The following is a 13,973-nucleotide window of genomic DNA, read 5'->3' on the forward strand; positions in this document are numbered from 1 at the left end:
TCCAACAAAATTTGTTAAGCAATCATTTTTCAAGTAAACACGGTCGAAGTCCAGACTCACTAATGCATCCTAACAAACTCGATAAGACACACTAATGAAAAATTCTGGTTCTCTAAGACCAACGCTCGGATACCAACTGAAATGTCCCGTTCTTATTGATTAAAAACGTTCCATATTAATTGATTTCGTTGCGAGGTTTTGACCTCTATATGAGACGTTTTTCAAAGACTGCATTCATTTTTAAAACAAACCATAACCTTTATTTCATAGATAAAGGTTTTAAAAAGCTTTACGTAGATTATCAAATAATGATAATCTAAAATATCCTGTTTACACACGACCATTACATAATGGTTTACAATACAAATATGTTACAACAAAATAAGTTTCTTGAATGCAGTTTTTACACAATATCATACAAGCATGGACTCCAAATCTCATCCTTATTTAAGTATGCGACAGCGGAAGCTCTTAATAATCACCTGAGAATAAACATGCTTAAAACGTCAACAAAAATGTTGGTGAGTTATAGGTTTAACCTATATATATCAAATCATAATAATAGACCACAAGATTTCATATTTCAATACACATCCCATACATAGAGATAAAAATCATTCATATGGTGAACACCTGGTAACCGACATTAACAAGATGCATATATAAGAATATCCCCATCATTCCGGGACACCCTTCGGATATGATATAAATTTCGAAGTACTAAAGCATCCGGTACTTTGGATGGGGTTTGTTAGGCCCAATAGATCTATCTTTAGGATTCGCGTCAATTAGGGTGTCTGTTCCCTAATTCTTAGATTACCAGACTTAATAAAAAGGGGCATATTCGATTTCGATAATTCAACCATAGAATATAGTTTCACGTACTTGTGTCTATTTTGTAAATCATTTATAAAACCTGCATGTATTCTCATCCCAAAAATATTAGATTTTAAAAGTGGGACTATAACTCACTTTCACAGATTTTTACTTCGTCGGGAAGTAAGACTTGGCCACTGGTTGATTCACGAACCTATAACAATATATACATATATATCAAAGTATGTTCAAAATATATTTACAACACTTTTAATATATTTTGATGTTTTAAGTTTATTAAGTCAGCTGTCCTCGTTAGTAACCTACAACTAGTTGTCCACAGTTAGATGTACAGAAATAAATCGATAAATATTATCTTAAATCAATCCACGACCCAGTGTATACGTATCTCAGTATTGATCACAACTCAAACTATATATATTTTGGAATCAACCTCAACCCTGTATAGCTAACTCCAACATTCACATATAGAGTGTCTATGGTTGTTCCGAAATATATATAGATGTGTCGACATGATAGGTCGAAACATTGTATACGTGTCTATGGTATCTCAAGATTACATAATATACAATACAAGTTGATTAAGTTATGGTTGGAATAGATTTGTTACCAATTTTCACGTAGCTAAAATGAGAAAAATTATCCAATCTTGTTTTACCCATAACTTCTTCATTTTAAATCCGTTTTGAGTGAATCAAATTGCTATGGTTTCATATTGAACTCTATTTTATGAATCTAAATAGAAAAAGTATAGGTTTATAGTCGGAAAAATAAGTTACAAGTCGTTTTTGTAAAGGTAGTCATTTCAGTCGAAAGAACGACGTCTAGATGACCATTTTAGAAAACATACTTCCACTTTGAGTTTAACCATAATTTTTGGATATAGTTTCATGTTCATAATAAAAATAATTTTCTCAGAATAACAACTTTTAAATCAAAGTTTATCATAGTTTTTAATTAACTAACCCAAAACAGCCCGCAGTGTTACTACGACGGCGTAAATCCGGTTTTACGGTGTTTTTCGTGTTTCCAGGTTTTAAATCATTAAGTTAGCATATCATATAGATATAGAACATGTGTTTAGTTGATTTTAAAAGTCAAGTTAGAAGGATTAACTTTTGTTTTCGAACAAGTTTAGAATTAACTAAACTTTGTTCTAGTGATTACAAGTTTAAACCTTCGAATAAGATAGCTTTATATGTATGAATCGAATGATGTTATGAACATCATTACTACCTTAAGTTCCTTGGATAAACCTACTGGAAAAGAGAAAAATGGATCTAGCTTCAACGGATCCTTGGATGGCTCGAAGTTCTTGAAGCAGAATCATGACACGAAAACAAGTTCAAGTAAGATCATCACTTGAAATAAGATTGTTATAGTTATAGAAATTGAACCAAAGTTTGAATATGATTATTACCTTGTATTATAATGATAACCTACTGTAAGAAACAAAGATTTCTTGAGGTTGATTGATCACCTTACAAGATTGGAAGTGAGCTAGCAAACTTGAAAGTATTCTTGATTTTATGTAACTAGAACTTGTAGAATATATGAAGAACACTTAGAACTTGAAGATAGAACTTGAGAGAGATCAATTAGATGAAGAAAATTGAAGAATGAAAGTTTTTGTAGGTGTTTTTGGTCGTTGGTGTATGGATTAGATATAAAGGATATGTAATTTTGTTTTCATGTAAATAAGTCATGAATGATTACTCATATTTTTGTAATTTTATGAGATATTTCATGCTAGTTGCCAAATGATGGTTCCCACATGTGTTAGGTGACTCAAATGGGCTGCTAACAGCTGATCATTGGAGTGTATATACCAATAGTACATACATATAAAAGCTGTGTATTGTACGAGTACGAATACGGGTGCATACGAGTAGAATTGTTGATGAAACTAAACGAGGATGTAATTGTAAGCATTTTTGTTAAGTAGAAGTATTTTGATAAGTGTATTGAAGTCTTTCAAAAGTGTATAAATACATATTAAAACACTACATGTATATACATTTTAACTGAGTCGTTAAGTCATCGTTAGTCGTTACATGTAAGTGTTGTTTTGAAACCTTTAGGTTAACGATCTTGTTAAATGTTGTTAACCCAATGTTTATAATATCAAATGAGATTTTAAATTATTATATTATCATGATATTATCATGTATGAATATCTCTTAATATGATATATATCCATTAAATGTCTTTACAACGATAATCGTTACATATATGTCTCGTTTAAAAATCATTAAGTTAGTAGTCTTGTTTTTACATATGTAGTTCATTGTTAATATACTTAATGATATGTTTACTTATCATAGTATCATGTTAACTATATATATATATCCATATATATGTCATCATATAGTTTTTACAAGTTTTAACGTTCGTGAATCACCGGTCAACTTGGGTGGTCAATTGTCTATATGAAACATATTTCAATTAATCAAGTCTTAACAAGTTTGATTGCTTAACATGTTGGAAACATTTAATCATGTAAATATCAATCTCAATTAATATATATAAACATGGAAAAGTTCGGGTCACTACAATGGCCAGACTTTTTGGAATCGATTTTGAGTCTAGTTTTGACCTGGAGTTTTCCATGTTCATATGAATTATGTGTTAAGAGTTATACTCGTGTATTTCTATAATGCGCGTATTTTAAGGACATGCGATAAACTGCGAATGTGCAAATTGCTAAACTATGAACTGTAACAAGTTGTTTGACTTAGGTTTGACATGTTGACCATAATTGCATGACCTACTAAGATGTTTGACTTTAGTTGACCACTTTGACAGAGTTGACTTTTATTGACTTGCTTGGACTAGTTGACTTTTACATGCTTATTGAGTCAGTCTGAGCACTAGGACTTTGCGTACACTATGGGTTGACATAGTGTGACCTATATGTGATGACCCGGAAATTTCCGACCAAATTTAAATTTGAATCTTATATGATTTCGATACGATAAGCAAAGTCTGTAATATTGAGTCTTAAAATTTTTTGAACTGTTTAGATGGATTCATTTGACCTTTGACTACTCCCGACGATTCACGAACCTTTAACCAAAAATGTAAATATAAATAATTATATATGTAAACAATTATATCAACTATATTAATGAACTATTTAGTAATTTAATTAGTATGAAAGATAACTTTAAATAACTAAAGATTACTATTTTAAATATATATAGTATATTGTATATAAATGATTCAAACATAATTTGCCAACATTATCAAAATATTAAATATATAATGTTATACTTTAAGATTAATTTTTTAATATATATAATTAATTATCTACTTAACATTTAGCAAAACATAATTGTATATATATATATATATATATATATATATATATATATATATATATATATATATATATATATATATATATATATATATATATATATATATATATATATATATATATATATATATAAAACTATATCTAATTTCTAATCACGATTATATTGTAATATATAAAATGTATAAACATTAAATATTCAATGAATGTCATCATATAATATATTATGTAATTATTAAATATTACATAAATTAATAAATTTTATATTAATATATTAAATGTGGTTACAAGATAAACTTATAGTTGTTATACTAATATTATTATTATTACATCATTATTATTATTAATAATAATATTAATGTTAATACTAATATCAGTATTATTAATATTACCAAATATGAAATTTGATATAATGTGTTAAAAGTTCTACCATTTTTGTTTAATAATATCATTATCATTATTTTATCACTCTACTCATTATTATTAATTGTATTATTAATATAATAATTATTATTATTATTATTATTTGTATTATTATTATTATTAAGTATTATTTCGATATTATTGTTAGTATTATATTTAATCCTATTATGATTACTACTATTAATATTATTATGATTATTAACATTTTTAAGAATTATTATTAATATATTATCTAATTATTTGTATTTACTGAATATATTTTATAAAACAGAAAATTTTACAGAATATTGAACGTACCAATCTGTTTATTTTATTTTCTCTGATTGAATAATTGTGTACCTTATGTCTGCTATTTTGTAAATGTCGATCTCACAATCACAGTATGATCAAAATTAGTTAACAGTCCATATCACGCTTTATTTATTTTATTTCTTCCTGTACGATTTCTTGATTCTTGTCAATTGTATTTTCACTACAAAACAACTGAAAAAGAATCTGCTACTGCACTAACATCTCATTTTTTCATTCTATATAACACTGAATACAATTTTAGAAGAAGAAAAAAAAAATTAAACAAAATATAAGTCGACATCCCTGTTTTTTTTCATTTTTCCAAAACTTAGAATTCGAGATTAATTGCAAAATGTAATAATGCAATGTTGTTATGAATCCTTTATTAAAACTATCTGAAAAATTTCATTTCTCAATTCGTTCTATCGATCATGAATTTTTGAGTCAAAGTTAATTGTCAAAAAGTCAAAGTTTATGTTCATCGCGAAATTCTTAATTGTTTCAATGTTTTCTGTCAAATTGATGATTTAGTAAGATTATAGGAACGATTTGAAACCAATTTGGTGTTGTAAATTTTGGCTAAAACTTTATAGAATTGAAAATCAAATTTTTTTTTTTTTAAAAACCTTCACGAATGCAGCGGCATCATTTTTTTTCTGTTTCTTTTTTTTTTTTGTATATTTTTTTTTCTCTTTGTTTTGTTTACTGATTAAACCTATAACGTGTAGGTTAATTGTGAATCTATGAAAATCTAAATCTTTGTTTTTATAAGTGTTTTGATTTTTAGTCGATTGTTAAATATATGAAGAAGACAATGGGAGAAATAACATACGGTTTAAATAAATAAGGGGTGTCAGTTTAATCAGAAAAACAGATTGGACTGAATGGTTTGGTGTTGGAAGGTTGAACGAGAGGTCGCGGGTTTGAACCCAGGCGGTGGAATTTTTTTTAAAGCTTGTCTTCAAAGGTTGTACCCTATTTTTATTGTTATTATTATTATTATTATTATTATTATTATTATTATTATTATTATTATTATTATTGTTATGTTATTATTATTAAATATTAGTATTATTATTATTAGATATTATGACTATTATGATTATTATTATTATTATTATTATTATTATTATTATTATTATTATTATTATTATTATTATTATTATTATTATTATTATTATTATTATTATTATCATTATTGTTATTATTATTAGAATTATAATTATTAAGTATTATTATCATAAATATAAATATTATGATAGAAAACTTCATTATGACTATAATTACAAATATGATTTTTATCATTATTAATGTTGTTACTAATATTATTATCATCATTTAAAATATAATTTTATCATTTTACTACTAGTATAGGTATTATCAATTCTATTATGATTATAAATACAAGTATGAATATTATTATTATTATCACTAATAGTTGTGTTATTATTATTATTATTATTATGTTTATAGTTATTATTATTATTATTAGTAAATCATTAGTGTCATAACTATCTTAAATAGTAAAATTAATACTCTTACAGGTACTATTATTAATATCATTGTTACTATCACTAATAGGGTTATTATTAACATATGTATATTATTAATGTTATTATCATTATTTTTTTTACTAATATTAACTTAGTATAAAAGAACTACTGTTTTGATAAACAAATTAAATACATACATAAATATATATATTTAACACATATAACATAACATAACAAAATTTAATATTTTTTATATATATACAAAATGAATACATATAAAACATATATATATATATATATATATATATATATATATATATATATATATATATATATATATATATATATATATATATATATATATATATATATATAATGTATTAGTTGTATCATTTTTATGTTAATAATATATATATATATATATATATATATAAATGTATTAGTTGTATCATTTTATATATATAAATGTATTAGTTGTATCATCTTTATGTTAATAATATATATATATATATATATATATATATATATATATATATATATATATATATATATATATATATATATATATATATATATATATATATATATATATGTTAAATTACAACTATGAATATTAATAAATATACAAATGATATAGGTTCGTGAATCCGAGGCCAACCCTGTACTTGTTCAATGTCGTCATATGTATTTTTACTACAAAATACATTAGGTGAGTTTCATTTGCCTTTTTACCCTTTATATTTTTGGGCTGAGAATACATGCGCAATTTTTATAAATGTTTTACGAAATAGACACAAGTACGTGAAACTACATTCTATGGTTGAATTATCGAAATTGAATATGCCCCTTTTTATTAAGTATGGTAATCTAAGAATTAGGGAACAGACACCCTAATTGATGCGAACTCTAAAGATAGATCTATCAGGCCCAACAAGCCCCATCCAAAGTACCGGATGCTTTAGTACTTCGAAATTTATATCATGTCCGAAGGAGGATCCCGGAATGATGGGGATATTCTTATATGCATATTGTGAATGTAGGTTACCAGGTGTTCAATCCATATGAATGATATTTTTGTCTCCATGCATGGGACGTATGTTTATGAGAAATGGAAATATGAAATCTTGTGGTCTATTAAAATTATGAAATGATTATTTATATTAAACTAATGAACTCACCAACCTTTTGGTTGACACTTTAAAGCATGTTTATTCTTAGGTATGAAAGAAGTCTTCCGCTATGCAATTGCTTATTTTAAAGATATTACTTAGAATCATTCATGACATATTTCAAAAGACGTTGCATTCGAGTCGTTGAGTTCATCAAGATTATTATTAAGTCAACTATAGTTGGATGTATTATGAAATGGTATGCATGTCGTCAACTTTCAATGAAATGAAAGTTTGTCTTTTAAAAACGAATGCAATGTTTGTAAAATGTATCATATAGAGGTCAAGTACCTCGCGATGAAATCAACTATTGTGATTCGTTTGTAATCGATGTGGACTTCGTCCGGATGGATTAAGACGGGTCTTTACACTATATGTATACTTAAGATGACTTATTTGACTAGGTTGCGTTGTTCGGTTGTGATTGTTCGACTACTGTACGGTTTTACTAAGAGATTTCAGTGCTTTTGCTAAGGTGAGTCTACAGTCCCATTTTCATTAACATTTTTGGGATGAGATATATGCTACTTTTGAAACTGTTTATTAAACTGTTTTTACAATTATTTTACATATTAGGCACGAGTAACTTAAACGACTATACATATGAGTTTAGATCAAAAATCCCTTAGCTTGATTATATTAATTACTTTTAGTAAGCTCGACTTATAGGGACGGTACTGTTAGGTTTGACAAACCTTGCCTCAACGTACGGGGTGCTTATTTTGTTGTTACTTGTACACCTGATGAGTGCATGCTTAGAAAGGGCAAAGGGAAGATGTGTAGCGCTTTAGCTATCCGCGGGTTAAAGTCTTATAATCAAGTGCGAAAGTTAAATGTATACTTTTACGAAGCTTTTTTCAGAAATCGCGTGGCTTAACTTACGATGAATGATACTTAAACTTGATGTTTACAAACTTGAAACTAGACATGGTAATGTCTACAAACAGATGAAACAAAAAAAAATTTTTGATGTCACTCACAGCTGAAACTTGACGTCACTGATTACAAACAGTTTAACACTTGGCATTTGCTGTATGTAAACTTTTGAGAATTGTTTTTCGACAACTGACTTATGGAAACTGTTTTATGAAACATAAGAGAACTATTTACTTAAACCTGTAGATTCACTCAACCTTTTGTTGACCCGTTTTGCATGTTTTATCTCAGGTATTAGTTGCTTCCGCTGTAGAACATTGCTGTTACGTAGAAGTCAAGCCGAGCATTGGGACCAGAGTTAACATTACGTTAATGGATTTTGATGGGGTGTTATACTCACAAATCAAGGTATCACACCCTCGAAATTCAGACCACAACCGTGCGCATCAAACTGAAGCATTTGGAGCCGGCACTCCACATCCCACAATCACTCGCAAAGCAGAAATAATTCACTAGAGATTTCCACAAACACGCTTCCCAAACAGGGAAAATGATGCAATCTCATCGACACAAAACTTAGAATCGCTTACCAACACCATCTGAGATTCACAACTTTCTAAATTTATGCCACGGATACACCCTTTGGGGTATACTCGCACCCCTATTTCAAGGCTCTAAGGGTCACAATGGGCCTCACACCACCATCATTACAAAATCCTTCGCACAAATTTCTTCGAATCATGACTCGGCGGTCTTAACGTCCGACCTTGAGTCCTACGCAATCAGTACGACACTTAACCTCGTTAGGAAGCCGCACCCTTATTGAGGTTTATAACGTTACCGTCCGACACTTCTTACCGTAAAATACTACCAAAACTTACTCAGGAAATAATAAAACTCCCGCACTTAGGATTCAACTCCACACTTCAATCACGAAGATGGTAACGTCCCGCGAACTTATCGTTCACCAACATACATGACCATCATCATCATCGATCATATAGACACCGACTCCTGAGAATCAACTTCAAACTCCTGAAGTCATCAATTGCATACATCCTCAACGTCATACTTACAATGACATCACACCTTGACTAATGTGAGTCGCATCCGTCTCCCTCAGGAAGACTCTCACAAAATTCCTACGCACATCTTCGAGCCTAAGCATAAGCCATCACGCTCCATCAGTCCTACCAATTAGTCGAGCTCACTCAAAATTTCACTCAATCATCAGTTGATCACTATCAGGCCCTTGCTCACTCTCATGGAGAAGAGTGGCCAATCCGACACAACAAAACAGTCGCCCGCACTAAACAACGCGTCATCATCAGTTGTAACCTAGTAGACAGTTATGTCTATGGTTTCCTGGCTAATCTTTACAACCCACCGAGCTCTTAGGAGCAACATGATTTACCCGCCTCGTGATCTCATCAACGAACGCAACTCATCACCATTCTCAGGTTGTAAATATCAAATGACCACAAGGTTCAGTCGCCCCACTTTGCTTCACACGAAGTATGCACGACAACCCTCTTGAACATCGACTTTCGCAATCGTTGGATCACGATCGCCCAAAAATGACCCATCACCATCACTGTTGCACCCAAGGGTCTCTCGATAATTCCCAGGGTACATCATGACTACACCAACATCGGAGCACACATCACACTATCAGGTATAAAAGAGGCACCTGACGCAGTGTCAACAACTCCCAGTACCCTCTACCGAGGTTTAAATCTCGGTCCTTAGGGTTCCATACACCCGACATTGTCCAACGCGCCACTGTATGGCCCGAGGTCGTACCTACCCGATGAACCTTACGGTTTACTAGACCACCAATCTTCTAAGCGAACACATGCCACAACAAAACTATCCTAAGCTATGTAACATAGCTTAGCAAAATCCTTTACAACACACTAAAGATTGCTTGGTAACACCAAGGCTTACACTCCACCGCACACCGATACAACCATCAATACGGGAAAGATTCCATAAGGAACTTACCCTAATTCCACAAACAACCAACACAAAGCATCAACATGAAGGGTCTCACTGTTGCGAGTTTAATGACTCAAACACACACCGATACATCATCGTCGTAGGCGACCTACAACTAGAGTCGCCACCTTATTCACCTCTCCATACTCACCCGAGTACCTACACGAAACACACCCAAGAGACTTATTACATCCCAGTACGGGATCAAAGTCTCCGTCACGCACTCACGTCGATCATCCTAGTTACGGTAAATCACTATACCAAAATCAATATCAACAGTACACCCGCTACTTAGGGTGACCACGTATGCGTCAATACCGTGATTTCACATACTCACCTTAACCATCCATACCCACCATAACACTCTTTGACCGAAAATAGACCCGATGTGACACACGCACATCACCCGAGATGTAACGACCCTACTTTTTCCGTTATCTTTTACAATTAATTATTTAACGACCGTTAACTGTTATTCGTGCCAAGTCATTTCTATGACCTATAATATTATTTTAGTAATAATATATTAATTATTATGTGCTAAATGAATATTTGTATTCATATTTTAAATCGTACGTTTCTACGTGTCGCGGATTTCTATCCGGCGAATCTTTTCGGTTTTCAAACCAACGGTCGAGCTTTTGGGATTTTTTAATCCTAGATATTCTAAATATGATATTTTAATATCATATATTTATATATAGTGTTTATATATATTTTTCGTCGCGTATTTGTTATCTCTCCGATTATTTAATCGCGTAATCGTGTTTTCGCGTTTCGGGTTTCGATCGAGCGTTCGGGCCACAAGGATTTTACCAAATTGCAAAAGTGGGCCATAGGACCCACCCCACACCCACCAATTGGACGAATCCCCATGGGGGAGGGGGTATACCCCATTTTTCTTTCATATTTTTTTGTACATCTCAATCATTCTTTTTTTTCTTTCTAAACCTAGTTTCAAGTTTGCTCTCCCCTTCTGCTTCTTCTTTTGGGTGACACCTACCACCAACCATAACATCATCACCATCAATTGATTTCTTACTTGGATCATCAAATCGAATACATAAACGGATTCCTCTCTTCGATCTCTACACGTTCATATCCTTCAATTCTTGATTAGGGTATAAATCCTAACCCCAGTTTTTCAATTTTTCTTTAATTTTTCTATTTTTATATGTTATAATGATAGTATGATGCTTATATTTTATTGTATTGTTGATTGTATGCGTAAAAATGCTCGATTATATATGTTTTTGGTTTGATTGTTTTGGGACAGCGGTTTGATTGTTGTTTTATGTATATATATAACTGTTATAAAAGTGAAATTAAAGTGTTTATATGAGTTCCTCTTATCAATACATTAATTTTAGACTCCGGATTCATGTCATTTCGATTCCCGGAGCTCTAGATATGCTTAAAATGGTGTTTTGTTGAGATTAAATTGTGAAAACGAATTGGTACAGGTATGGTCCGAATTTGTGATCATATTTGGAGTATTTAGGGTGTACTAGTGTGTTAAGATTGATGATGGGATGAACTTTCATGTTCGGGTCATCGAAATCCGAGCCACGGATCACCTAGTATGACTAAAACATGTTTTTGAACGGATTAAAGCTACATGTTGATTTATGGCTGTAAGTCACGACTTGTTTGCTTTTCTTGGGGTATTCTTGAGCACACTAATGTGTCGGGGAGGTTGGTTAGGCAAAGATATATATAAGACTCGCCGAAAACTGATTCCCGTGGCTCAAGTTATGACCCAATGAACTTTTAATTAAAACTTATGGTTATTAATTATGACTTATGATATAAATAATGAATTTCATTATTAATAAATTACTTATGATATAAAAAGTAATTATTTAATTTAAGAATTATGATATATATATTTATTATATCATTTATTAATTAATTATGATTTAATTAAACTTATGACTAATGAAACTTTTATTATTAATGAAAATACTTATGGTAAATATTAAACTTATATTATGAGATTATTATAATAAGACTTATAATAAGGATTAATTGATTATTTAATTATTATAAGGCTTAGTTATTATTTAATTATAATTTAATTGTTAAATACTTATGATTTAATAATTATAATTAGAAACTTATGATATGATTAATAATTCATTATTAATTAATAATACTTATGATATGATTTAAAATCAATTATTAATTAATAATACTTATATTATGATTAATATTTAATTAATTAATTAAATACTTATGTTATATTAATTATATCATTTAAACTTATGTTAACTTTAATAATTCAATTTAATTTAATTAAACTTATGTTATGACATAATTATACATATATGACTTTAAATAACATTATAACTTATGTTAATAATATAACTTATACTTTTAAAACTAACGTTGACTATGTTTGACCAAGGTTGACTTTTGAGTTAACTTTCGGTTGACTTTGACTTTCAGTTGACTTTTGTTGACTTTCTAATTAAGGAAACTTTCCTAACTTATAAAATTTCCAAAAATAGCAACTTTCTAAATATGGAAACTTTCTGAATTTGGAAACTTTCCAAAAATAGAAACTTTCCTAAAATAGAAACTTTCCAAAAATAGAAACTTCCCTAAAATAGAAACTTTCCTAAAATAGAAATTTTCCTAAAATAGAAACTTTCTAAAAATAGAAAGTGTGTGTCCGTACGCTGTTCCGATCAAACCGATGCATGTTGAGTGTTGTTCTATGTCTACTTGCAACATGTACAATAGCTATCATACTAAGACTTGACCTAAGTTAGTTATTTATATCAACCTGCCTTATTTATAGGTCAGCGTTGTGATCATTCCTGATCACTTTACTTCGTTTGCTGTTCACATTTTGTGTGGTTACTTCGTTTGCTATTAAGGTGAGTTATAGTCCCATTTTTACATACTTTTCAAAGTATATTTTTGGGATGTGATTACATGCATTTTATTTTACGTTTAGACACAAGTGACAATTAAATTTAAATTATTCGTTATGAGTTGAATAAAAATATTCCCTAGTCTGGTAACTGTAATCACTGGTTTCTACTGGTGAACGCGAATCCTACGGATAGATCTATCAGGTTTGACAACCCCATTTCGAGCTAGTCACGCTAGCAAATTTATAATCGGAATGTTTAGTACTTCGTATTTAGTTGAAGATACACTTGTTCATTATATATTATTATTGTGTTTGGCAAGGGTAAATAAAGGGTTAAGTGGTTACCAGGTGGCTCATTGATAATGGAATAATGTTTTATGTTTTCTAACATTTTAAATCTTGTGGTCTAAATTTTATACGTTTATTTAAACCTATAATTCACTCAACATTTTTGTTGACAGTTTACTCGCATGTTTTCACAGGTACTTGAGTTTGTTTGATGCTTCCGCTGTGTTAGAAGAGTCTGCATGCATTTGGGCAGATTTTGTTAAACAATTATGAAACTTTGAACTTGCATTCTATTTTGGAATAATTTAAACTTGTGGGTTTTGTTGACAATGTTTTAATGTGAACTTTGGTTATTAATATGTTGGGTTGTTTAAACTACGTATTTTGGGTATGTTTCATTT

This window comes from Rutidosis leptorrhynchoides, chromosome 11 (assembly GCF_046630445.1).
Source record: "Rutidosis leptorrhynchoides isolate AG116_Rl617_1_P2 chromosome 11, CSIRO_AGI_Rlap_v1, whole genome shotgun sequence".
NCBI classification, from domain to species: domain Eukaryota; kingdom Viridiplantae; phylum Streptophyta; class Magnoliopsida; order Asterales; family Asteraceae; genus Rutidosis; species Rutidosis leptorrhynchoides.